The 23,512-nt window shown below is 43.3% G+C and overlaps 1 long non-coding RNA gene across 1 annotated transcript in view; it reads left to right on the plus strand.

Moving 5' to 3' along the window:
- Positions 1–1,597: 1,597 nt before the first annotated feature.
- Positions 1,598–23,512, plus strand: part of LOC123520243 — a 28,671-nt gene continuing 6,756 nt past the window's right edge. The window contains exon 1 of the long non-coding RNA XR_006679208.1: positions 1,598–1,857. This is a non-coding gene — a long non-coding RNA (uncharacterized LOC123520243). The remainder of the gene's footprint in view (positions 1,858–23,512) is intronic.

Genomic DNA, 23,512 nt, shown 5'->3' on the forward strand with positions numbered 1-23,512 from the left:
TCCAGGCACGGCGGAGCTGGGCTGTATGGTGGTGGTGCCAATGCCAGGCTCCCACGCGTCTGTATTCCGAAGCGCCACACGCCTGCCAACCTCGTGCATAAACTTCGTCACTTTTGCGCACATTTTTAAGACACTGGCGGTGGAACGTCATGTTATATCACCGAGTTTTAATGATGCTCTTTCTTTTTCTTTTTTACTTTTTTTTTAAATCTCAACATCCGTCTCACAGCGCAGGGCAGAGTGAAGTGAGAGAGAGAGAGAGAGAGAGAGAGAGAGAGAGAGAGAGAGAGAGAGAGAGAGAGAGAGAGAGAGAGAGAGAGAGAGAGGTACACAGACAGACAAACAGACAGACAGATAGACAGACAGACAGACAGACAGACAGACAGATGGATGTTATGCCTCCCCTCGTATGCTTTACTCACATTGGAAAAGAACGAGGGAAAGAATCGGCGATAAAATTCCAAGCACACTTCAAATGTTAACATCTCCTTTTTTTTTTTTTCCTTTTTCTTTATTTTTTCTTTCTTGCAGTGGTTGAGAAGTGGGTGAAACATGGAGCGCCTTTCAGTAAGTGGCCAGACGTTAAGTTATTGACGCTGAGGATTGAAGCATAAAGCACACACACACACACACACACACACACACACACACACACACACACACACACACACACACACACACACACACACACACACACACACACACACACACACACAGAGAGAGAGAGAGAGAGAGAGAGAGAGAGAGAGAGAGAGAGAGAGAGAGAGAGAGAGAGAGAGAGATGCTGGTGGTCTTCTGTATGCGTGTGAAGGCAGCTTGGCCTCGTACTTCCCGCGGTGGCCTCGGTGTGTCGCGCCAGGCGGCGTGTGCAGCGTACAGCAGCAGCCATAACGTCACCATTTGCATGAGTTAGCAAAGAATATTTCATTGAAGTACGCAAGTAAAGGAGACTTGAGGCAGAGACGGAAATAAGAACAAAAAAAAGGGTACAAAGAAAATCTCTATATAAATATGATACACAGGACACTGTACGCACTGCCGCTGACAACACCATTACTGGTGTCCAGGCTGGTGTGTCGGTGCTGAGTCTCACTGGGACTAATGGCTCATGAATGAAACGCAGGTGCAGGGAACAGCAAAAATGTTTGTGCCCTCACGAACGATTCCCACGCCAAATTGTCTTCTCTATTACTTCATCATGCCACCGTAGAAACACACCACTGTCTGCTTTCCTTGACGCGTCATTCGCTTACAAGAGCCATACATTTGTTTGTGATAGAGATGTTATTGCTGCTCCCTTCCCCATGTTCCCTTCACAGTGCTTCAAGGCGGAACCTCTATGACAAGTACCATTAAGGCCAGTATGAGAGCCTCAGCCCCACGGCTTTCTCTTTGTCCCTCCCCTCCTGCTGAGGACATAGTCAGCTCTCACCGCCGCTGCTGGTCGTCACAACCACTAGTTCCCTCACTCACCGTCACACGTGTTTCCTTCTCGAGGAGTGCCAACGCACGCTATTCTTTCCGTCGTGCATTGTATAATCCGAGTCCCGCCTGTCGCCGCCCACGCAGCCAGCCAGGGTAGGCGGGGCGGGGCGGTGGTGGCGGCAGGCAGGTGACGTCGAGTCCCTCTCGGCCAGCGTGGGGAAGTGGCCTCGGCGGCCAGTCACTCAGGCGAGCGAGTGCGGGAGGGAACCGGCATCCAGCGTGCGGCCCGGCCCAGTGCCACGCTACATGGCCTGTGCCTCGCTCACCTCCCTCCTCAGCAGCGCCAGGGCACCTGTCCCTTTTGATTTGCTGGTCTTTCCGAAGTTTTCAGTGTCGTGTCGCGTGGATTAGAAGGATCAAGATCTGTTGCAGGTAGAGTGAACGACATACCAAGGGGAATGTGCAACTCGGCTCCCAGAATATGTGATTGCGAGTGACTTGGGTGCTTCTGGTGATTATCTGAATGAACCACATAAGGCAGCAAAGCAGAGAAAGTGTGACGATGAACAGATATTTTCACTAGTTGTGGTCAGTGTGTGTCCATTTTGAGGTATCAAAGAAAAGTAACCTTTCTTTGATCAGCAGTGAAAAAAAGAAAAAAAAAAGTTAAGAAAGTCGCTATGATACAAAATGAAATCTTTTGCTAATGCTAATAAAAAAAAAATCCTGTGGTTGTTACACTTATACTCCGACTTGAATTTTAGTTTTGTTTTAGAAAGATTTGCGTTCGAGTGTGAAGACTGTTTCTTTATATCTTGGAGGTATAGATAGATGTTTTGCTTTGGGTCTTGATAGAGTTTCTTTTCCAGAGAGGACTAGAATATCACCACTATATTAATGTGTATTAAGTTACGCGATTCAATTTGCTAATGAGATTGCTAATACTTGGTGGAGCTTCGACCACAAGGAGGGGAAGTGAAGTGCCAAGGCAGCAGGTCGATACAAAGTGCGCGAGGGTCAGCGTAGGTGTCGTGGCGGGTCAGGGGCCACTGCCTTCATTAGCACGTGTTGGTGCCATGAGCCTCTGTCCGGCCTGACCGAGGGCGTTGAAGGGTGTCTTATGGAGGAGGAGGAGGAAGTAGGACGAGGACAAGGAGAAGGAAACAGAAGGAGATCGTAAAGTAAATGGATTGCAAAGCTCTTTCTTGACATCACTGGTTGAATGGACACTATAAAAGCGATAATTTCAGCGACCTTCAACAGGTGGGCGAGTTGCCGGGAGGGAGTGAAGAGCCGCTGGGTAATGAGCAATGCGGAGGCAGCAAGAGTAGCAGCACAGAAAATAAGCGTGTTTCGGGAGATGGAAGTGAGATGACGGGCTGGCGTGGAGTGGAGCGAATATGAGAGTCAAAGCAGCTTAAAGCACCTGCCTTTGTCCACCTGTTGGCCTTGCAGTGTGTCCATTAGCGAGTGTTTGAGTGAGAGGGATTAGCTGCTTGCGTTCCGATATTGATACAAGGATGAAGAAAAGTCGTGATTGATTAATTTTCAAGTCTTGGTAAATCTGAGTTGACATTTCAGTCGTAGACAAGATGGGAGATGAGAGAATGTGTATTTAGGCACCAATGGAATCACAGCTGCTTCCTTGCTTGCACTACTGGGAAAAGCTTTTATACCAGGGGGCGCGTACACACACACACACACACACACACACACACACACACATGCAAGCAGACAGGCACATGCACGCACGCACGCATGCATGCACGCATATATGCATGCGCGAGTGAGCAAGAGCACACACACACACACACACACACACACACACACACACACACAGGCATGAATAGGCACGCACTCACTAATGCAAACATATATGCACGTCCAAACACACACACACACACACACACACACACACACACACACACAGGCATGAATAGGCACGCACTCACTAATGCAAACATATATGCACGTGCACACACACACACACACACACACACACACACACACACACACGTGCTTAGCCCTAATAACAATGGGAAATGATGTCTCGATTCCTCTGTCATTAAAGAATATAAGTCTAGGATTATGGTTCTAATTTTCACCAGTAATGTAAAGTTGATCTAGTGTGCGAGTGTAGCGAAACAAAGCAGATGTGACCATTTCTCTACCAAGCGGCGGGCTGTGCTGAACTGTTGCGGTATGTGTGATTCACTGTTTGATCTGCTGCAGTCTCTGACGAGACAGCCAGACGTTACCCTACGGAACGAGCTCAGAGCTCATTATTTCCGATCTTCGGATAGGTCCTGAGACCAGGCACACACCACACACCGGGACAACAAGGTCACAACTCCTCGATTTACATCCCGTACCTACTCACTGCTAGGTGAACAGGGGCTACACGTGAAAGGAGACACACCCAAATATCTCCACCCAGCCGGGGAATTGAACCCCGGTCCTCTGGCTTGTGAAGTCTGCGCTCTAACCACTGAGCTACCGGGCGTGTGTGTGTGTGTGTGTGTGTGTGTGTGTGTGTGTGTGTGTGTGTGTTCACTGTTTGATCTGCTGCAGTCTCTGACGAGACAGCCAGACGTTACCCTACGGAACGAGCTCAGAGCTCATTATTTCCGATCTTCGGATAGGCCTGAGACCAGGCACACACCACACACCGGGACAACAAGGTCACAACTCCTCGATTTACATCCCGTACCTACTCACTGCTAGGTGAACAGGGGCTACACGTGAAAGGAGACACACCCAAATATCTCCACCCGGCCGGGGAATTGAACTCCTCTGGCTGCTGCGCTCTAACCACTGAGCTACCGGGCGTGTGTGTGTGTGTGTGTGTGTGTGTGTGTGTGTGTGTGTGTGTGTGTGTGTGTGAGTGATGAAGGGAGGGAGTGGAAACTGTGCCGCGGAGTGTTCACATTGGATGATGAGATACTGTGGGTGTAATTCATTCACAAGGAGACATGTAGGCTCGGAAGTGACTGAAACCATGTAAAGGAACGTATGCTATGCTTGATCCTAATGTGCCTGTGGTTTACTAGTCTATTGCGGCTCTACAGTCTACAGTATGCCATCAGTCGTGTTCCAGCCAAGCCTTCGTGTAACTTGAACTGTTACAAGGACATGAAAAATAAAGTTAAAGAAATTCAGATGGAAATGTGTTCACCAAGACGCTTTAAAAAAGTACACTGAAAGAAATCACATCTGAATTGCATATTTTTCTCATCCGGAGTAGAAGTAAAAGTTGCACAGTCCTCAGCAATTCGTAATTCACTTATACATTATTTATTGAATTACCGACGCAAATGTTTGGTGCAAGTCTCGCCGCTCCTGAGTTTGCCGCGGTGTGGTCAGTGTGCCTTAACTCCTTCAGTACTGGGATATATTTTTACCATGAGTTTTGGGTGTGATTAGACGATTTTATTTACATTAGGAAGGGTGTATGAAAGTCAGAAGATTAATGGCCAGAGTCTTCATTATTTTAATTCCCCCCAACATAAGTATCTGAAGCTGTATAGAAATCACCAAATTACTAGTAACCATATAAATATGAAAACGCGTCATGGTACTGATGGGATTAAAACTCCGCCTCGCCCGACCTCCCATCACCCTCCCTCCACCATCACCATCACCATCACCATCACCATCATCACGACCGTCATGCCAAGTTTTTGCAGGCCTATCACGACCTCCCTCCATCTACACCGCTACCCCAACCACCCTCACCACCCTCCCACCCTGCATCTCTGGAGCTTGGCATTCCGACCCAATATTGGTAATGCCCTTACGTCTTAGTGGGAGCCGCGGCCCGTCCGTCTTGCCTGCCTTGCCTTTATATGGTGTGATTTACCCTGTCATCCCAGCGGCTTAATGGGTTACACACACACACACACACACACACACACACACACACACACACACACACACACACACACACACACACACACACACACACAGACTAGAGCTGCCTAAAGGTGACAGTTGCTCCTGTTCATACACCAGGGCTCGTATTCTCAACCACTTCTGTGCTTCACTTTTACTATCTCAAAAGGTTTTATTTAAGTTTACACGCGTTTTTTAAGGTGTTTTTTTTTTACGGTTCTAGAGGCAGAGTGACAAGATTTCTATATTATTAACTGGAGAAACAGTCTTGAAAACCCCGCTAATAATCTCTGTGGCCTTGAAAAATAGCTGTGGTGAGAGAACACAGTGTTTCTGAATTCGGGCACAAGCTTTTAAATTTTTCTCCCGCCTGTCACTATGTCGCGTCGGTGCGGTGTGCGTCCTTTCTCCTCCATTTCCTGCCCTGCGTCTCTCCTCCAGCAGTAGTCGCAGGATTTGCCCGAATAGATGAGTAAATATTCTCGTGAGTGGCTGTCTTAATACGCGTCCTCAAGGCTGGAGAAGGAAGATGTTTAGCTTGGCAGGCGTGTTTGAAATAACTGGAGCTTGTGTTTATGTGTGTGTGTGTGTGTGTGTGTGTGTGTGTGTGTGTGTGTGTGTGTGTGTGGAGTGTTATTTTTCACTTGGTAACTATTCAAGTGGCTTTAAACGTGCGGTATAAGTTGTTTTAATTGTCTTTAGTGATGTCTTTATTTCCTTTGATCTTTTGTTCTTTTTTTTTATTATTTAGTCTTTGAATCCTTTATCGGTAATGTCTTTCTCATCATTATTGTCATTATCATCCTCCTCCTTCTCCTTCTTCTCCTTCTCCTCCTCCTTCTCCTCCTATTCCTCCTTCTCCTCCTCATCATCATCAGCCTCATCTCGTTCTTATTAGGACATTCGCCTGGGTCATTATTAACCACACTCTTCTTGGACATGCGAGGTTTAGATTGACATCGAGCCATGCCAAGCAGAGACCAAGTGTGAGTGGAGGCCGTCAGATTTATTGCCGTACAGTGCGTGGTTGTTGAGATGGAGGGTATTGAAGTCATGCCGTCACTGATAATTTTTTTTTTTTATGTATGAGAGACCAAGGACAACATAAAACGAAAAGAAAAGGCTCTCTTAGTTACCAGCCCCCTTGCATATTCGAGAGAGTTTGCCAAAAGAAAGGGGAAACTGTTTTGATTCCTCCCTCTTAAATCAAGTCAACGCATAGGAAGATGGAAATACAGAAGCAGGCAGGGTGTTCAAGAGTTTACCAGAAAAAGGTATGGATGATTGAGAGTACTGGTTTACTCTTGTATTAGAGAGCTGGACAGAATAGTGGTGAATGATTGAGAGTATTGATTAATTCTTGCATTAGGGAGTTGGACAGAGTAGTGATGAGTACTGGTTAACTGTTGCATTAGAGAGTTGGACAGAGTAAGGGTGAGAGGAGTAAGAAAGTCGGTAGCATAGTGGTTAGTATCCCCGCCTGTCAGTGCTGGTGGGTTGTTTAGTCTCCTCAGGTCCTCTTGACGGGTTGGCGGCTTCATTTGCATCTTACTCATGGTGGCCTGGATGGAAATGGGCCGAGACGAGAGCTGTTCCCGATAATCGGTCTCGCTGGACTGATGGTGTGTTGCCTCGCCTGCCGCCATCATCAGGTCTTGGAAGGCTGCGGTGTAAGTCCGTGTTAGTCCGGCATTCACAGGGTAAAGATCTTCTCACTGGCTCCCTTCCCTTGCTAACGTGTGAATCTGGTGTGTAGACAGGGATGATTTTGTGTTTGTTGCTTACAATGATATTAACAGTTGCTTAGTTTCGCTGCTCATAATCATCCAGCACAGCAAACAGCATTATAATTACTGTACGTGTGGGGAAGTGAAACAACATTAGTGTGCATCATAAGTGCCAGGATAATGCTCTGGAAAAAAATAATGTCGTTGTTGTGAGGTGGTGGTGGTGGTGGTGGTGGTGGTGGTGGTGGTGATGGTGGTAATATTGATGAAACGGTTGGTTTGAGTGGCTTTGTTGTGAAATGGACATGGAATAATTAGATAATTACGCCTTAGAATTATGCTCAGGTGGATGGACCTTGCACTGGAGCGGCCCAATCCAGTTCTGGCCGGTGGAGACGTTCAATATAAGTTACATCACGTACTTCTGGCGAGTGGAGTTGATGGGGAACTTACAAAATGTGGAATGGTGTCTCACGTAATAATGATGCTGGAACTTGGTATGTCATTTACCCCTCATATTATGTAACTCATTATGTCAAATTTGGACTTCTACAGTTTTAACCGACTATAATTCATCTGACCGAGAACCAAGACGTATTCTGCCATTACACGTAGAATTGAAGTCTCTATGAAATGCCACACAGGAAAACCAGAATTTTGAGTTAAAGCCAGTTGAGGTTCACCGGTGTATTGAACATAAGAACATACAAGCATAAAAAACAGGGAAGCTACAAGAGACTGTCAGGTTTACACGTCGCAGTTCCTGTAACGCGTGTATGTGTTGTTGTATGTAGTGAAGGTAGAGCAGGTGGTGTGGTGTGTGATGATGATAATGGTAGTAGTAAAACGCCTCACACCTACCACCATATTTACCACATGCTCATCTCACACCACTCACCCACTCAACACTCACCAGGAGGTTTAGAAGTACTACGTAACCTAACAACTGGCGCGTGTTTCACTGTGGATTTGTGTCAAGGAACATGTCGAGGCAGCACAAAGCCTAAAATATGGACCGATTTAGGAGACCACGAGAGCCCTAGCACCTGCCCGCGGCGATAACGGGTTTTATAGAATTATTAATGGCATATTGGAGTAACGGAGATGTATGGGCGCAGCGGACAACGGCACGTGAAGGGGAAGAGGTGAACGTATAAATGTATGTCGCTCAAACTAAATAGAGACGAGAAAGACGCTAGAGAGAGAGAGAGAGAGAGAGAGAGAGAGAGAGAGAGAGAGAGAGAGAGAGAGAGGGAGAGGGAGAAGGATAAGAGTAATTCAAAGTAGACAGAAAAAAGAAGGCAACGTTAATAGAATAAAAAAAGTTGTGTCAAATTTGAGGAGAGTAAAAGAGAGAAAGAGGAAGAGAACAATAATGAAGAAACAAAATATAGATAAAAAAAAGGAGAACTGGTGATAGAAATACATCTCGTAGCAAATGAAGTCAGCAAAAAAAAAAAAGGGAAAATAGAAAAAAAAGGATGACGGAAATAAAGAAGAGGATGTAAAAGAAGGAAGGGGGGAAGGAAGTGGAAGAGGAGAAGCGGGAGGAGACATGAAGAAAACGGACGAAAAAAAAAAAAAACAAGATCGGAGGTAAGAAAAGCCCTCCATCCGGATGTCAGGAGATGAAACGGCGGAGAGGGGCTGAGGGAGAGACGATGGGGAGTGGTCCTGGGAATAAGGCGAGGGAGGGGCGGGAGAGGAGGGGGGAGGGAGAAAAGAGAAGAGGAACATTAGGGACAAGATAAAAAGTGAGTGCGTGAGAGAAAACAAGGCTGAGTCTAAAACAAATACTTTCACTCAACGATCAGAAGGAAACTTGGGAAAACAGAAGCCATTTGAGGTCTCGATGGAAGCAAAACAGGGAGGAGTAGGAGGAGGAGAAGGAGAAAGAGGAGGAGGGTGGTAGAGAAGTGGTAGCGGGGGAAGGGGAGAATAGGTAGAGAGAAGCACCTGGCCCATTCATGAGGTAAGTGGGGCCCGAGGCTGAAGGGCAAGGAGTCCCAGCGAAGGAAAAAGACTGACGTTGAGAGGATGCAGATAACAGATCTTAAAGGAAGACGTAAAGGAAGAGAGGAAGAAAGGTTGCAGTGAAAGACATTGGGTGAAGATAAGGTGAGAGAGAGAGAGAGAGAGAGAGAGAGAGAGAGAGAGAGAGAGAGAGAGAGAGAGAGAGAGAGATTAATCGCACACTTGATTAAATTTAGAAATAATTAAGGAAGAGAATAAAGGAAAATTGACTTGCACGGATGAGATGCCAAAGGGATGACGAATGAGTGAACGAGTCAATAAGATAGAGACAGACAGACAGATAATTGAGAGAGAGAGAGAGAGAGAGAGAGAGAGAGAGAGAGAGAGAGAGAGAGAGAGAGAGAGAGAGAGAGAGAATTAACTATACGGGTTCTTTTGTCGATGTAGCCTCTGTTGCCGGTAGGAAAATTAGAGAGCCTTGAAGTGATGTGATATTGAGTGCTTTATGTATTTCAGCAGCCCTTTGTGTTACCTCCTACTTCCACCACACACACACACACACACACACACACACACACACACACACACACACACACACACACACACACACACACACACACACACACACGTTCCATATCTCGTCCATCTTAGGTAGTTTTCTCCTGTTACCATAGTTTTTCCTCCCACGCTTGGTCTCCTCACGCACACCTGTACCTCACCTTACTTCACCTCACCTCACCTCACTTTACCTTCACCTTACCTTACCTTACCTTACCTAACCTTACCTTATCTTACCTTATCTTACCTTACCTCACCTTACCTAACCTCACCTCACCTTACCTTACCTCACCTAACCTCACCTCACCTTACCTCGTCTCACCTTACCTTACCTTATCTCACTCCATCCAATCCTTTGTCTTGCCTTGTACAATCTCCTACCTGCTCTCCTGTTCTCATCAACCCTCGCGATGTTTTTCCCCGGAGCGTGTCAAGTATGATCCAACATCCCACCTCAGCGGAAAGGGATCTAGAGAATTTTCTTCCCCAAGGACTAATGTGAATGTAGTGCCGTCTAAATGGGTTCTTTTCTCCGGGTGTCTACCTTTACCCGAGCAGAAAGGAGCCTTAGGTCGCGTTGAGGGGAGAAAAAGGACGGGCAGAAGGTGAATTACGGGACAGAATATAGGAAAGGGCTGCGGACAGAGAACATTGAGGTAATAAATAGATGGACGAAGGGACTGTAGTATGTAGATAGAAAAGGAATATCTTAGAGGGACAGAGACGCGACGTAAGAGACTCGAGGTGGAAAAGTAGATATAAATACAGGAAGGGGACAAATGGAGACTTTGAAAATACGTAGAGAGAAAAGAAGAAGAAAGGAAACAGGAAATGTGCCAGGGGAAGATGAGAACATGGAGGAGAAGGGATAACAGGAGAGATTAAGTAAGATCAGAGGAAGAAGGAATGGTGAGTGAGACAAGAGAAGAAAGAAATACAGGAGAGAAGAAAGAAAACAAGTGAGGATGGAAGGAAAGACGTAAATGGGAGAGAGAGAGAGAGAGAGAGAGAGAGAGAGAGAGAGAGAGAGAGAGAGAGAGAGAGAGAGAGAGAGAGAGAGAGAGAGAGAGAGAGAGAGAGAGAGAGAGAGAGAGAGAGAGAGAGAGAGAGAGAGAGAGAAGAGGAAGCACAGGAAGGAAAGGAAATGAAGGAAGGGAGGAATAGAAGAAATGGGAGGAAAAGTGAGAAGGGGAAATAGAAAGAAGGAAATAAGAATGGGAGAGCGAGAAATAAAAGAATGAATGGAGGGAAATTTGAATAAAGAAAGAGGCAGCGATGAGGGAAGGAGATGAAGAGAAAGCAATAAAGGAAGTAAGATATGGAAGGAGGTAGTCAGAGAAAATCAAGACGAAGGAGGAAGAGAGACGATAATTAAGGAGGAAAGGATGGAGGAAAGTAAAAGTGATAAATGAGGAAGGAGAGGGAAGGCGATAAAAATGATAAGAGGAAAAAAGGGAGGGACATATGAAAGGAAGGTGAAGAGGAAAGACTACGAATGATGAAGAAGGAAGAGGAAAAGAGAGAAAAGAAAAAGAGACTAGGAGAGGGAGGAAAAAAAATAATAAAAGTAATAAAAGAACAGATAAACAGACACAAGGAAAAGACACAATAAAGATGGAAGGGAAATAAAAGGAGAAAAGTGAAAAAAAAACATTGAAAAAACATGATTAACTCTTTCAGTAGCAGAACACATTTTTTTCATATTTCTATACAGCTTCAGAAACTTGTATGAGAATTAGAGTAGCAAAGACTCTAGCCATTAATCTTTTGACCTCCATAGACCCTTCCTCATGTCAATAAAATCGTCTAATCACATAAAAAAACATCAAAATAAAAATGCGTCCGAGTACTGAAGAGATTGAGACGACGAAACAAATGAAAGAAGAGATGAATAGATATAAGGAAGACAAACAATAATATCTCACGTCACTCTCACTTCACTCATTTCACTCTCCCTTCACTCTCAACTGACACTTTACTTCTCACTAAACACAAGGAAGAGAGACGCGACAATAAATGCAAAAGAACAAAAGGAAAAGGCGAAAGAACCACTGAACCTCTCCCTTATCCCTTCCTTGCCCTATACATCAGCAACGCCTTCTCCTCCACACCCACCTTCAGTATGCCGTGCTCGTAAAGTGCCGGAGCGTGACATCTCGGGGCGTCTTCTTATTGATAAAGTTTGCCGGGTGTTTGTGTAGCTCTCGTGGCGGGGGGCGAGACTTCAGGGCGAGGCTTAGAACTGTACTAGACTGACGTGTTGTGTAGTTTGGATGGCCCTGGTTGGTGCTACGTTAATTTCTTCCTGTTCCTCTTTTAGTGTGTTTGTTATGGTTTCCCCCTTTTTAGTGGGTGAAGGTGAAGAAAACGGGAGGGAAATGTGAGGCTTAGAACTGTACTAAACTAACGTGTTGTGTTGTGTTGGCTCTGGTTGGTGTTACGTTAATTTCTTCATGTTGGAGTGAGTTTTCTTTCAGGGTATTTGTTGTGGTTCCCCTTTTTTGTGGATGAAAGGTGAAGAAAACGGGAGGGAAATGTGAAGGAAATGAGGAAATGAAGAGAGATGTGGTAAGGTGAAGGGAGAAATGTTGAAAGGTATGAAATGTTTTTTATGATTATTGATGTTATTTTTCTTACCGTGAGTTTCTTCTCTACTTGTGGTGGTCTTAGTGGAGGTGAAAGGTGAAGCAAGGGAGAGAAAAGTTACGATAGATAAAAAAGAAAAGGTGAAACGGAAGAGAAAAGTAAGAATTGCAGTAACAGAAGAAGAAAACTGTATGGATTTTTTTGCTGTATATTTGTAAAGATGAATGGGAGTGAAAAATTACGATAGAAGATAAAGAAAAGGTGAAACGGAAGAGAAAAGTAAGGAATGCTGTGACAGAAGTAAAGTTTGTGTATCTTTTTGTTTCATATTTGTAAAGGTGAAGAGAGGAAGGGAAAAAAAATACGATGAATAAGAAAGAAAAGGTGAAACGGAAGAGAAAAGTAAGGAATGCTGTGACATAAGTAAAGTTTGTGTATCATTTTGTTTTATATCTGCCACGTCTCCTTCTCACTCTGTTCAGTACCAACACACGTTTTCACATTCATTCTTGGTTAGTATGTGGTGATTTTTACAGCTTCAGATGAAACGAGAAGGGAAAAGTGAGAAATCCAGTGATAGAAGTCAAGTGTGTGGATCTTTCTGTTTCTCTTCAGATCAGCACACGTTTTCATATTCATTCTTGGTTACTATTTGGCGATTTTTGTACAGCTTCAGAACCATGTGTTGGGATTAGAATAGTGCAGACTGTGGTCACTTACCTTCTGACCTCCATAGACTCTTCCTAATGCAAGTAAAATCGTCGAATCATACCCTAAAAATGAAGGTATAAAGGTGTCTCAGTATTGAAGGGGTTAAATTTCACTTCGTAGGTGCGTGGACAAAATATAGACAAAGAAAAAAGAGAAGAGAAGAAAACGTAAATAAAATAGATAGGAAAATTATACTCTCATATTAACAACACCTAATAAATATTTTTTTTCATACATTTTATACATTTCATTCTTTATACACTGAGCTATTTAAATTTCCTTGGGTTTCTCTCTCTTTCTTTCTCTCCTCGTCTTTCTGTTTCCCTGTAGCATTTTGGCTCTTTCCTCTGCTTCTTCCTCGCGCATTTTCCTCCCTTCCTCACTCTAGGATTTAGTATTTTTCCTCCTTCTCCTTCCCCTTCGTCTTTCCTCTTCCCATATTTCCTCTTTATCTTACTCCTCTTCCTCTTTCCTAGTTCGTGTATCTGTTTTCCTCATTCTCTTTTTTTCATCTTATTAATATATTTTAGTCTTTTTTATCTCTTCTTCTTCTTCTTCTTCTTCTTATTATTATTATTATTATTATTTTTTCTTCTTCTTCTTCTTCTTCTTCGTCTTCTTCTCCTTCTTTTCCTTTTTTTCTTCTTCTTTCTCCTCCTCCTCCTCCTTCTTATTTAACTCCATTTGCTCCATTCCTTCATTTTATCCTCCATTTCCAAACATTCTTCTTTCTCCTCCTCCTCCTCCTCCTCCTCCTCCTTCCATTCCTCCACCACTCCCCTCTCCCTCCTCCCCTATCGTCCTGGTGAAGAGATATGTAAGTATATAGATTTAATAACACAGAGGGCGCTCGTTGATAGGCTTAAAAGTTTGTTAGGTTCACTCGCTAGAGCAGAAAATGACTTCCAATTCAGGGCATGCGTCGGGCTTATTGGGAAGGACGCCCGCTTGAATACGGCGTCCTGAACTTTCGCTGCTTGTTATTTCATATATTGATTGATTTTTATATATATATGTTTTTTCATTTTTTATATTTTTATTTTCCAGACTCCAAAATATACTTAAACCGAAGTTGAAAAGAAGGACAGAGAAGAGAAGGAGGAAGATAATTTTAAAGAAGAATAGAGGGATGAATATGAGCCAGGAGGAGATAGAGGAGGAAGGACAAGAGGTGCAGTGATGAGGAGAAAGAGAAACAGAAGCGAACTGAGTCAAAAGTCAACACAATTATTTAACGAATCTAGTCTGTAAGGATTAGATAAAAAAATTACTCACTCACCGAACTTAACCTGTCAGAAGAGAGAGCGAGAGAGAGAGAGAGAGAGAGAGAGAGAGAGAGAGAGAGAGAGAGAGAGAGAGAGAGAGAGAGAGAGAGAGAGAGAGAGGTGTCAATTCCTTTCATATAGTTCTTGTTCTCTGTCTCTCTCTCTCTCTCTCTCTCTCTCTCTCTCTCTCTCTCTCTCTCTCTCTCTGCATCACCATAACAAACAGACAAGGACGAAGCGACGAGCCTCTGTGTACCCCGGAGTGAAATTGACACTTTTGAGGCGACGTAAGGAGACAGATTGAAGTGTGTCACGGAGAGGATGGAGGCGTGGGAAAGTATTGGGGATTGTACTGTGGCGGGTCTTATTCTTCCTCTTTATTCTGTTTTATTGGCCGTCTTTGTTCTCGGTAGCGTTTTTATTTAGTGGGAAAGTATTGGTGTTGTGTTGTGGTGATTCTTCTTCTTCTTCTTCTTCTTCTTCTTCGTCTTCTTCTTTCTTCTGTTTTATTTCGTCGGTTTCTTTTGCTTTTGGTAGCCTTTTTATTGATTTTTTTTCATATTTTTCTTGTTTTTTTTCTTCTCTTTTTTATTCTTGTTGTTGTTCTAGTTTGTGTTTGTTTTCTTCTTCGTTTTGTTGTTGTTGTTGTTGTTGTTGTTGTTGTTGTTGTTGTTTTTTTTTCATCATCATCATCATCATCATCTTCATCTTCTTCTTCTTCTTCTTCTTCTTCTTCTTCTTCTTCTTCTTCTTCTTCTTCTTCTTTGTGTTTGTCTTCTTCTTCTTCTTCTTCTTCTTCTTCTTCTTCTTCTTCTTCTTCTTCTTCTTCTTCTTCTTTTTTCTTCTTCTTCTTCGTCTTTTCTTCTTGTTCTTGTTCTTCTCGTTCTTGTTCTTGTTCTTGTTCTTGTTCTTGTTCTTCTTCTGTTTCTTGTTCTTCTTTTCTTCTTCTTCTTGTTCTTCTTCTGTTTCTTGTTCTTCTTCTTCTTCTTCTTCTTCTTCTTCTTCTTCTTCTTCTTCTTCTTCTTCTTCTTCTTCTTCTTCTTCTTCTTCTTCTTCTTCTTCTTCTTCTTCTTCTTCTTCTTCTTCTTCTTCTTCTTCTTCTTCTCCGTTTTGTTGTTGTTCTTCGTGTTCATCATCATCATCATCATTATTATTACCATCATCATCATCATCTTTTCTTCTTCTTCTTCTTCTTCTTCTTCTTCTTCTTGTCCCGTGTTACATCTTCCCTTCCTTCCAGCATTTCCTCTCCCAAGAAAGGGTACACATCGTGTGCTTTCCTGAACATGAAACCCTCACTCACTCACTTGGGAAGCCACATCCTTAGGTCAGCTTCAGAGTTTTTGGCTGCTAATGAGAATATGACGCTTAACACTTCCTCTGAATGGCCCGAGACTTCCTTGCTGGGCCAAAATGCTAATGCTAAAAAGGAAAAAGAGATGAAGTAATTTTTTTTTTCCTACTGGTATCCGAGATGTCTTTTTGGTAATGTTGTGAAATCGAGCTACCGGTTTTTATGGAATGTTTGGAGGAGGAAACCAAGAAAAAAATAAGCTCTTTGGCGGGAAGGGAGAAACAGAAATACAGGTGGGAGAAAAGAAGGAAGGGAGAGAGGAAGAGGGGATGAGGTAAAGAGAAAAGGAAGATTGTTGAGAAAGAAGCTGAGAAGGAGGAAAGGAGGAAAAAAGTAAGGTGTGTGGCAAGGAGGGAGAAACAGAAACGCAGCTGGGAGAAAGGAAGGAAGGGAGAGAGGAAGAAAGGGAGAGATAAAGGGGAAAGGAAGATGGAAGCATTGAGAAAGAAACTGAGGAGGAAAGGAGGAAAAAAGTAAGCTGTTTAGCAGGGAGGGAGATACAGAAACGCAGGAGGGAGAAAGGCAGGAAGGGAGAGAGGAAGAAAGGAAGAGAGAAGCAGAAAAGAGAGTCAAAAGAGAAGGAAAGGAGGAGAGGAAGGAAGAGAGAGAGGGAGAAAGGGAGAGAGAAGCAGAAAAGAAAGGCTGAAGAGAAGGAAAGGGGGAGAGGAAGGAAGGGAGAGAGGGAGAAAGGGAGAGAGAAGCAGAAATGAAAGGCTGAAGAGGAGGAAATGAGGAGAGGAAGGAAGGGAGAGAAGAAGAGAAAAGGGAGAGGTAACGAGGAGGTAGCGGTGTTTGATGGAAGGGACTTTCTATTTAATTATTTGTTTATTTATTTTCTTTATGCTTGTTGAGAATATTCTTGTAAGGTGCCGCTGAGGGAACAGAGACAAAAAAAAAATAAGATGCCATTGAGAGAAATAAGATATCTTTTATTATTATGATTATTATTATTATTATTATTATTATTATTATTATTATTATTATTATTGTTATTATTATTGTTATTGTTATTTTTCTTCTTCTTCTTCTTCTTCTTCTTATTGTTATTATTATCATTATTATTATTTTTATTATTATTATTATTATTATTATTATTATTATTATTATTATTATTATTATTGTTATTGTTATTATTATTATTATTATTATTATTATTATTATTATTATTATTATTATTATTATTATTATTATTATTATTATTATTATTATTATTATTATTATTATTATTATTATTATTATTATTATTATTATTATTATTATTGTTATTATTGTTGTTATCATTATTGTTATTATTATTATTTTCTTCTTTCTTCTTCTTTTCTTCTTCCTCTTTTTTTATTTTCTTCTTCTTCTTCTTCTTCTTCTTCTTCTTCTTCTTCTTCTTCTTCTTCTTCTTCTTCTTCTTCTTCTTCTTCTTCTTCTTTTTTTTTTATTATTATTATGAGGTCAATGAAGGCGACCCACTGGAAAGCATAACTGCATAAACCCAAAGGCCCAGTGGGCGGCACCTCACCGATAAGTGAAAGGAAGTAACAGGAATGAACAACAGAATAGGAAGATTGGTAGAGATCTAAGAGGTAGTGAGTTCAGAGAGAAGAAAGGTATTCACACGTTTTTTAAATGCTTCAATGTTACTAGAATTAACAATCTCGTTGGGAATTGTATTCCAGAGTCTAGCAGATACTGGGATAAAACACCGGGAAAATTGTGAAGTATTACATCGATTCACAGACAAGGAACGGTCATTCATGATCAAGGATTGTCTTGTAGCACGTGCTGGTAGTGAAGGGGCAGGCAAATGACAATGCAACGGGTGGTTGGAATTAGACATGATTTTGAAGAAATAGGACAATGATCCAACCAAACGACGATGCCGAAGATTAATCTCAAGATTAGGAAGAAGAAATTTAATCTGGTTGAATGCTCTATCTAAAAGCTTTAAGTGAGACTCTGCTGCAGAGATCCACACAGAGTGACAATATTCAAAATGAGGCAGTATGAAAGAGTAAAAGCAATTTCTTACAATATCATCAGAGGAATATATCCGCCTACATTTGCGTAACAAACCAACTTTACATGAGACTGATGATGCAAGTGAACGCAAGTGCAACTCAAAAGTAAGTTTGGGATCAAGGGTGACTCCGAGTAACTTCAGAGACGAACAATTAGGAATAGGTACTTCGTTGACAACAATATCAGGGTGAACTGGGAAAGGTGTCCTTGATCTGCTAATAACCATACTATGGGATTTACTCGGGTTCAGTTTCATACCCCACCGATCACACCATGACAGAATCCTTGAAACATCTTGAGTGAGTACATTAGCGACTCTCTGCCTATCCTGTGGGGAAGGAATTGTCGCATATATAGTGGTGTCATCAGCATAAGCAACCATATTAGATTCAATCCCACACCACATGTCAGATGTATAAATAATAAAAAGAAGAGGTCCCAGAACACTTCCCTGCGGAACACCGGATACAACTGGACTAAAAGAACTAAGGCAGCCATCAACAGTCACACGCTGCCTTCGACTCGTTAGGAACTCTGACAGAACTTGATGGACGCGGCCACCAATACCAATAGATCTAACTTTCGATAAAAGGGCTCTATGATTAACACGATCAAATGCAGAACTAAAATCAAGTGAAATTACTCTAGATTCATGACCAGCATCAAGGGCAGCTTGCATGTCGTGCGTTATGCAAACGAGAGCATCAGAAGTACTGAGACCTTTTCTAAAACCAAACTGACTAGATGGCAACAAATTATTAATATCTAAAAAACGATTGAGACGCTTGGCCAGCAGGCGCTCAAAAATCTTAGATAACACCGGGGTTATGGAAATGGGTCTATAGTCACCGGGGTGAATGGAGGATGAAGATCCCTTTGGAATAGGGGTAACATTTGCAGTACGCCAGCATACCGGAAAAGAACCCTTACGAAAAAGAGCTCTAAAAATAACTGCCAATTTTGGAGCGAGAGGAGAAGCAATCTTTTTGTAAAAAAGAGGCAGAAAACCCAAAGGATCTTCTTCTTCTTCTTCTTCTTTTTCTTCTTCTTCTTTAATTTTCTTCCTCTTCCTCTTTATTCTTATTCCTCTCATGTAAGCAGTCTGAGCAGCGTAGCGGACAGCATTGTTAACTTACATACTTACAATAATTAGCATCACCATCAACACATCGCATTGGCTTCACCGTCTGTTTAGAGCACACACTGTCAAGTCGCGAGGAAAACAAGGCCACCAGACTCAGCGTTATTAGATACTCTTATTTACCAGTGTGTCTCTTGGGAATATCGAAAAAAAAAAAATATGTGTCACTTGTTTTGCGGGGCTCGTGGTTCCTCCAGCGAGGCGAACGCGGGTCGTGGAAGGAATTGTCAGGGTCAACTTCTCCACCAGACACGAACGGGAAAAATGTGAATGCTCTCGTTCCGCGGAAATGCTGGGAGTGTGTGAGCCAGGCTGCCGGCGACCACTGACTGCTCCATCCCTCCCTCCCTCCCTCCCTCCCTCCCACCCTCCTCTGTGTGATTTCCCCGCCGCCATACAATTTTATTCCAATGGGCTGAATTATCCTCCTTAAATACCTAATAGAAGAAATTGGTTACGTTTTTCTTACACTTAAATGGTGTGTGTGTGTGTGTGTGTGTGTGTGTGTGTGTGTGTGTGTGTGTGAGAGAGAGAGAGAGAGAGAGAGAGAGAGAGAGAGAGAGAGAGAGAGAGAGAGAGAGAGAGAGAGAGATAGATAGATAGATAGATAGATAGATAGATAGAGAGAGAGAGAGAGAGAGAGAGAGAGAGAGAGAGAGAGAGAGAGAGAGAGAGAGAGAGAGAGAGAGAGAGAGAGAGAGAGAGAGAGAGAGAGAGTTGGTGGTGGTAAGGAAGGGAAGGAAATGAATGTTAAGTCCCCTGTGGTGGTGTGGAAGAGCTGACAGGGCTGGTGGGATTGGCGGGTATGGTAGGATTGGCAGGGTTGACAGGGTTGACAGGGCTGGTAAGGTTGGCAGGGGCATCAGAGTGCTTTCCGCTCAGCCCACACACACTGACACTCTGCTCATACACTGTTACCGCGTCCATAATTCTTCCATCAATATACGAGCCATGAATGTATCCCGGACATCAAATTAGCGGTGAAACATTGCAGTCAGTCATGTAAAGCGAGGATCATTGAGTTAACCGGCCATTTTAAGCTTCAACTCACCTGTCACCGATTCGCTTTTCGTTCACACCCACGCACTCTTACCTGGCACCTTCAATTAACCTGCTTTTCGCTTCATTATTTACAGGTGACCATTGCTAAGTGTAAAGGCATTCCTCCTCCGTCCAGTCTCTCTTCCCGATGGATGGCCGCACCACTGCACTGCTTAATCCTTCCTGGTTTCCCCTCCCCACTGTCTCTTCTCGCTCCCCGCAGCCACACCACCATCGCTCGGCCACCAGATCGCTGTGCCGCTTTAAATCATGAAGTATTTGGGTCTCCAGCCCTGTTGTCTTCTTTTGTCGTGGCGGCACAGCTCCTGGTTTAGGCTTTGGATGTTGATCCGGAATGTTGCCTCTGTGGGCGTTGTGTATCGTGTCAGAAACTCGTGTCTGCTCCATTCCGTTTGTGTTACGTTGGGTGTGCGTGGCGGTCCGTGGCTCGCGTCAAGAGCTGCGTGACTGTTGCCATTCACGGGCCCTTCATCTTACCTGTGAGGAGGCAGACTAGGGAGCCATGTTGGACCTCGTAGAGGAATGTTTTACCGCCACTCCTCTGTGAACGAGATTATTTTAAAGGATGGCAAAAAAAGAAGAAAGCCAGCCAAGAGAAAGTGGGTGGGAAGGGAAGGGGTGCAAGTTTGAGAAAATAGGGTGAGGGGCTCGACCACGACGCTACATCTCGCTATAAAAACGGCGAGACGTGGCGTGGCGGACTTCTTGGTTTCTCTTTAGACTGCCTCGTATTTAAGCATAATTAATTTTTTTTATGGGTAATGGGTGGTGGCGAAGGGAGCCGAGCGTGGCAGACAGTCTGGCGGTCAGATGGAACGCGTCATGATTGGAGATGTGTCCGTAAGAATGTGATTAAAACCCTTTAAAGAGGATATGACGGTCAGGGCGCAAGGCTGGGTATGATCTGGACACTAAGGCAACAGCGAGACACATTCCTGCCGTTCAAAACACACTTCATGGTATATTTCGGCACCTGGAGAAGTGTTGCCGAGTTAAACAAAGAGTAATCGAGCTGTAAATTTTCCTTCTATGTTTATTGGCTTCGTGAGATTTAAGGCAAGGAGTAAGAGACGCAGGAGTAGCGATGTAGCGTTGCTGGGGGTATTTTTAGATACACACACACATTTACTGTAAATTTTTCGCTTTTACTTAAGAATTTCGTATGAAAAAATGAAAGACAAGATAAGAATTCCTCGGCAAAAAAGGAAAGGAAGATGGGAGAGAGTGTGGCAGCCGTTCCTGCTTCTTGCTCCATTCCACTTTTTCGTCTTGACTCTCGACGCGCATCGCCATCACGAAAACCTCGACGTCACTCTACTTGTATTGATAAATTTGCTTAATATTTGTCTCTATAAATAACAGCCAAGTGGGTAACAGAGCCACTGGTTTGCTTATCGATCGTGTGTGTGTGTGTGTGTGTGTGTGTGTGTGTGTGTGTGTGTGTGTGTGTGTGTGTGTGTGTGCGTGCGTGCGTGCTGTCGTGCTCACTAATTGAAACACGTGTACTTCCTGTAAACACATTATTTCAGTTTCTATTTCCTTGTTATTCTTTTTGTAATGCATCCTTGTTTCCTCATGACTGAAAATTGAGTCACGATGATGATGGAGCACCAGTTAAAAGACGCTTAAAGGGAGAAGAGACGGGATTGAGGAGGAAGTGAAAGTTAGAGATGAGTGTCAGGAAGGTCGCTGAGGGGAGAGATGTGTCAGTGACTGGGAGAGGAAGGGAGAGACAAGTGATGAGATGGAGATGCGTTAAGGAAGACAGTAAAGAAGAAACTCAGGCAATATTTATACTCACTCACTTCTTTTGTCTTTTTCAACTCGCTTAGAAGGCGGATGCATGAGAGGAAGGGGAGAGGGAGGGATGGGGGAAAGAAGAGAACTAACTGTATGTAGGAGGGAAGATAATCCAGTGAAGGAGAAGAATGGAGGAAGAGGATAGAACGTGGAGGGAAGGAATAGAAAACTGAGGTTACGAAGGGAATGAGGGAATATGGAGGAAAAAAGAAAAGAGACAGAGAGGCACAAAGAAGGAAAGGGAGTGTGGAGGGAAGGAATAATGTACTGAGGGAAGGAAGCAATCGAGGTTAAGAAGATAGAGAGGAAGGAGTCAAGGGGAAGTCCGGAATGGGGAAAAATAGAAAAGTAGACGGAAACATTCATGAGGGAAACTTGTGGCAGTGTCTTGGGATGAAAGGGAGATGGAAATGAGAGCGGTACATGAATAATGCATGATATTAACACATGATGACTTGGTAAGGGATGAATCTCTTATTATTTTTCATCATTCTCTTCATATTAGCTCCTTCAATACTGAGACACATTTTTACCTTTATTTTGGGATGTGATTAGATGATTTTATTTGCATTAGGAAGGGTCTATGGAGATCCGAAGAATAATGGCCATGCAGTCTTCACTATTTTCATCCCCACATAAGTTTCTGAAGCTGTATAAAATCGCCAAATAGTATGCAAAATAAATATGAAAACATGACATGGTACTGAAGAGGTTAACCCAAGAATTGACACCAGTACTTGATTTATTGTCCAGAACGTTCATCGTGTACAAGAATCGGGAGAGAAGTATTTACCCACCAAGTTAATTAGAGAAGGGAACGTAAGGAGACTGAATATTAAAACCACCCCATTGAATTTTTCCCCATGATGGACGTGTAGCATCGTCTTAAGACTTAAGCCCTTCAGTACCATGACGTGTATTCATATCCATTCTACTTACTATTTCCTGATTTTATACAGCTTCAGAAACTCATGTGGGGATCAAAATAGTGAAGACTCTGGCCATTAATCTTCTCACCTCCATAGACCCTTCCTAATGCCAATAAACTCGTCTAATCACACCAATAATTCAGGATAAAAATGTGTTCCTGTACTGAAGGGGTTAAATGGATGGCATCAAAATAGTGAAGACTGGCCATTAATTTTCTCAACGCCACAGACCCTTCCTAATGTCAATAAAATCGTCTAATTACACCAAACTTTATGATAAAATGCGTTCTATTACTGAAGGGGTTAAGTGGAGGGCATCAGGAGGGGTCGATGCGATGTGGAGGGGAGACGTAGGGAGATCACAGGCTGTCTCTTGTGTATGGGAAGAGATATAAGTGAAGAGTGTCACGGGCACGAGTCAATCTGCTGCTGACTGGATGGGATCGTTTCAACTTTCGCGTCTCTCTGGAAAAAATGACAAAGTTGAAGGTGTTTCATGGGAACTATTATGATTTGTGTGTGTGTGTGTGTGTGTGTGTGTGTGTGTGTGTGTGTGTGTGTGTGTGTGTGTGTGTGTGTGTGTGTTTTACGTAGGGAAGAGGGCCAGCCAAGGGCAAACAAAAGAATGTTAGAAAAAGGCCCACTTGAGCGCTGGCTCTCCAAAGAGTTCAAAAAGTGCCAAAACCGTCAGCCAGAATTAGGGGAGCAAATGCCTCGATACCTCCCTCTTAAAAGAAGACAAGTTGTAGGAATTCGGAAATACAGATGCAGGGAGGGAGTTCCAGAGTTTACCAGTGAAAGGGATGAATGATTGAGCGTACTGGTTAACTCTTGCATTAGAGAGTTGGACAAAATAGGGATGAGAGGAAGAAGAAAGCCTTGTGCAGCGTGGCCGCAGGAGGAGGGAGGCATGCAGTTAGCAAGATCAGTAGAACAGTTACCATGAAAATAGCGATAAAATATAGAAAGGGATGCAACATTTCGGCGGTGAGAAAGAGACTGAAGACAGTTAGTCAGAGGAGGGAGTTGATGAGACGAAGAGCTTTCGATTCCACCCTATCAAGCAAAGCTGTGTG

Source organism: Portunus trituberculatus, chromosome 46 (genome assembly GCF_017591435.1).
Source record: "Portunus trituberculatus isolate SZX2019 chromosome 46, ASM1759143v1, whole genome shotgun sequence".
NCBI lineage: Eukaryota > Metazoa > Arthropoda > Malacostraca > Decapoda > Portunidae > Portunus > Portunus trituberculatus.